The sequence below is a fragment of the Daphnia carinata genome, chromosome 7 (genome assembly GCF_022539665.2).
Source record: "Daphnia carinata strain CSIRO-1 chromosome 7, CSIRO_AGI_Dcar_HiC_V3, whole genome shotgun sequence".
NCBI lineage: Eukaryota > Metazoa > Arthropoda > Branchiopoda > Diplostraca > Daphniidae > Daphnia > Daphnia carinata.
The window spans coordinates 11,297,098-11,301,482 of record NC_081337.1 but is presented as its reverse complement, the minus strand read 5'-3'; the positions used below and the strand labels follow the sequence as shown (position 1 = coordinate 11,301,482).

The following is a 4,385-nucleotide window of genomic DNA, read 5'->3' as shown; positions in this document are numbered from 1 at the left end:
CAGGTAAATAGCACACAAATGTTATATTTAATTGTCATAAATAACATTTGTGAACTTTAATTTTTTGTAGCTGGTAAAATTCCTGGTGTGTTTGGCGCGTTGAAGAGCTCAGCACCTAGCGAACTTTCAGCACTCATGGATTATATGGAGCGGAATTGGATTCGGGGCAAGTTCTGGACTCCTGAGAACTGGTCATGCTTCAACATCTTAACGCGTACCAATAACGACTGCGAAGGAATGCACCACCAATGGAACAAGGTAATTTAAATTTGAACAATAATATGTAATGAATAATTAATAACAAAAATGTTTGTAGTTGGCAGGCGGATCTAATTTAAAATTCTACAAGATGACAATGGTATTGCGGAAACTGGCCGAAAAAGTTTCCCTTACTAGCACGCTACTCTGCCATGACAAAATAAGGGCTCACCGGAAGAAAGAGACCCAACTTAAGAATTCCGTACTGTTCCAGCTTTGGGCGCGCTATCAAAATAATGAGGTATGTTTTCTAAATTTACAAGAAAAAAAAGTTTCCCTATAGCTTATCATTGTTTTTGCAGCTATCTACAATGGATCTACTAGAAGAAATAGTTTTAGAGCTTAGATCATCTTTTCCCGCTATTGTTTCCTCACATGCCCTTAATGTTGCTATAAATAATATTAATGATGAACTAGATATGTCTATAATTGAATAAAATTTGTTTGTTTGTAACATGTATTTTATTTGACGAATGTTTACAAATTAACATACTTTATAAATAAACTTACATAATCTCAATTGACTTTTTTATTTTAATGTAATATGTAATGTAATACATTATGCTTGAATTATTACGATAATACTTGTTGTGCAAGCGACAACTAATGTGCCGATTGATGGTTTTGGTTCGTGGCCACAATTCCCGAGAAGATGATTGTTCTAAAAAAAATAAAATTGCAATAATTATACCAATGTACTCCATATAACTATAAATGAATTTACCTTGCATGTTTAAATCCTTCCAACCATTTACCAAACGAGTGATAAGAGAAAGCAAAAGCTTTCAATTGTCCGGAAGAACGGTTTAAGAATTCGTTGATCAGAGCTCCCTATGAAAAAAGAAAAATAAAATTAATGAAAAAGGCAAAAAAAGAACTTAAGAAATAAAAAAACGTTAAACCGGCCTGAGTAAACTGTAAAAAATTGCCACGCAAAACCTACAAAGGAGAAAAAAAAGAAAAAAAAAATTAGTAAAACATAAGCAGTTGAAACACAATAAAAAAAGTAAAAGCATTAAGTGACGTGAAGTATAGTTAGGTAGCATACCCATAATTTGCAGATGTAATTAAATAACTATCGTAAATATTTCTAATCCTAGTCGGCCTACGTCCCGACTAAGATATCTATTTAACTGAAGGTCCACTGACCTGGGTCAGACAGTTGGTTTCACGACGACACTGTGAAACCAATCCCGATACCTGTGCCCATTGAGGTGACAAGTCTCAATGCCCTTACACTTAAATTAACAATGCCAGCACTCGAACCGTTGCCTATCCGTTCCGAGCCTGATACAATGTGTCCGGGTACGGCCCAGCACTAGTGAAGTAGAAAATGTACTTACGGTTTGCGAAACCTTAGAAACAATCCGCAGCTGGGCAGGAACTGGGCAGGCTGCTGGACACGAACAACAGATGATTAGCACATTCACAGCACATTCACGGCACATTCACGGCACATTCGAAGCACCGTCGACAACCTACACCATGAAGATCTAAATACTGACTGGCTGAAATGCTGAAACCGCATGTGAAAATTGGGAAGTCAGAACTACCATTATTTGCCATTTCAGAAGTATTACCCTAAACACCAGTAATTGTTTTCTCCCAAAAATTCTTTCATAGAATAATTATTAAAAACCTCAGAAGAAATGTAACCACGGAGAATCGAACATAGGACTACCCGTGTCACAGGTTAGAGCGCTACCGATATGGTAAGACTTGCTTGATATTCATTGCTGATAGTTGTATGAGCAAGTACAACATGAGTGCAACTGGAAAAATTATTTATGCACTAAAAAGTAAGAAAAATTTAATAAATATTTCTGGTGTGGCCGTTGTAGTATTTTATTAAATGAACTATATTAGATATAACATATTTAATGGTCCCCTGCAATTTAAATTAAAATAGGATAAAAGATAAATATTTGGTGAACCATTTAAGTTATGAATTAACACCATCGACTTTTTACAAAGGGAAATGGATATAAGCCGACGCTCTTACGCAATATGTTGCCTACCGGATTGGAGGCATATCGTTCCTATTGGAACAAAATAAAATAAATAGGACTATTTCTAAGGAGAAATAGGACTGCTGGCATGGAGAAATAGGACTGTCCTAAAAGTTTTAAAAAGTCAGTCCTATTTCTCCCAGTCCTATTTCTCCGGTAGAAATAGGACTGGAAATTTTCAGTCCTATTTCTCCAGTCCTATTTCGTTTCAGTCCTATTTCACCGTCAATCATGGCAACTATTGAAAGGGCTATTATGCCTTTTTTAAAGTTGCAAAAATATTTGTGTTGTGCAGAGAATTGTCAATAAATTCTTTTTATAAAAAAATTTTTTGCAAAAGATTGTTTCTTTCATTGTCTGTTTTCGCTGTATTCACAAGTTACATTTATCAGCTTTTTTTTCTAGTCAGCTTGCTCGATTCGCCTTTATTGTTTTTCAAATCAAATTGATATTTTAATTTACAAAACAGCAACTCTGTCGCTGTCTGCGTAATTGGCTGGTAGTACTAATCTATGAATGACAGGTCATGATCACTTAAATCTACCTTTTTTTATACTGTTCAGGGATCTTATTGAGCTCTGTTAGTTCAATTTGACGAAAAAGTATGTTGTGTAGGATACATGGGATCCTGATGTTGCAGCTTCACGGAAGATGGAAAGCCTCATGATCAATACAGACTGGAAGCTGTGATATGCTATGAAAAGGAACTGTTTAAGGGCATCGTCTTTGGGTACGCTTTAACAATTTTGATAAAGTCGTCCTCCAGGTAAGCCATTTCTCGAAACTGTATTTTATGATTTAAAAATATCTATTGGGTTTGCTTCAGGTTACAGGAAAAGATGTACCTCAATACATAACATCATTCGAAGAAGCCGGCCTGCGCCAACTACTACGTCAAAACATTAAGAATTCTGGCTACATAAAACCAACACCTGTTCAGAAAGCTTCAGTTGCAGTTATTCTTGCCAAAAGAGATTTAATTGCTTGTGCTGTCACGGGCTCCGGCAAAACGGTAATCCAATTAATTAACGCTGTGTAATTTTGAAACCTTGATGCCCTCGTACTTACTTTATTTGAATGGGTCGGTATGAACTGGGTAAGTTGAAGTAAAAGTAATTTTGAGTGGGCACGCCTGTGATTGCGACTACTAAAAGGTCCAATTGCATCTAAGATACTCAATAAACCCTTCGTGATATTCGTTGATTAAGTCATCTAAAATTTTACGTTTTTTTATGCAGGCGGCGTACTTGGTACCGGTTATGAACATATTGTTAGAACAAGGTGTTGCTGGTGCGCCTCATGCCATGGGGCAAAAGCCAGAAGTTGTAATTGTCGCACCCACTCGTGAATTGGGCGTTCAAATTGACCGCGAGGCGTGTAAATTCTCCTACAGTTCGGTTTTAAAGTCTGTGATTATATATGGAGGAACTCTCACGAGCCATCAGCGGTCAAATCTTCAAGCTGGGTGCAATATTTTTGTCGCGACCGCGGGGCGATTCAAGGAGTTTTCGACCATGAAGTATTTGACTTCTCGGGAGTCAGGTTTTAAGTTTTGGTTGAAGCTGATCGAATGCTTGATATGGGTTTCGGTCCCAATGTTGAAAAGATTGTCAATCATCCAACGATGCATCCGAAAGTATGTCCTCGATGGCTTTTGAGTATGAGATTATACTGATGTAATACTATTTGTTTCTCTGTAGGGAATCCGTCGTGTTTGTATGTTTTCGGCTACATTCCTAGATGAAGTACAAGCGCTGGCTGCGACGTACATGGAAGACTACATATTCTTCGCAACAGGCATTGTCGGTAGCACCAATTCGGATGTTGAACAGGTGTTTTTTTCAGTGCTCGAAAAGAGATAAGAGAGCTAAGCTGATCGAAGTTTTACAAGATCTCGGTGATGCCAAGACTATCATTTTTGTCGACAGCAAAAAGACGGCGGACTTCGTCGCTGCATTCCCGTGCAATAACAACTTACAAGTAAGAATCAAAACTGTTGGAATTGGGCAAAGTGTCTTAACTTTAAGTGTCTAGTCTACCAGCATCCATGGTGAGCGTAAACGAAAATCGTAAATGTCTCTTCCGAAGCTTCTGCCAGAAGAATATGCTAGCAATCAA

General features: G+C 37.4%; 2 long non-coding RNA genes across 2 annotated transcripts; one reads left to right on the top strand and one right to left on the bottom strand.

Moving 5' to 3' along the window:
* Nucleotides 1-774: 774 nt before the first annotated feature.
* LOC130688107 (uncharacterized) lies at nt 775-1,180 on the bottom strand. The gene is made up of 2 exons (XR_009421475.1): nt 983-1,180; nt 775-919 (listed from the first exon to the last, which is right to left on the bottom strand). It is a non-coding gene; the product is annotated as an uncharacterized LOC130688107 (long non-coding RNA).
* A 1,715-nt stretch (nt 1,181-2,895) lies between these two features.
* Nucleotides 2,896-3,743, top strand: LOC130688129 (uncharacterized). Its single transcript, XR_009000326.2, has 3 exons — nt 2,896-3,033; nt 3,094-3,279; nt 3,506-3,743. It is a non-coding gene; the product is annotated as an uncharacterized LOC130688129 (long non-coding RNA).
* The last annotated feature ends 642 nt before the right edge of the window (nt 3,744-4,385 follow it).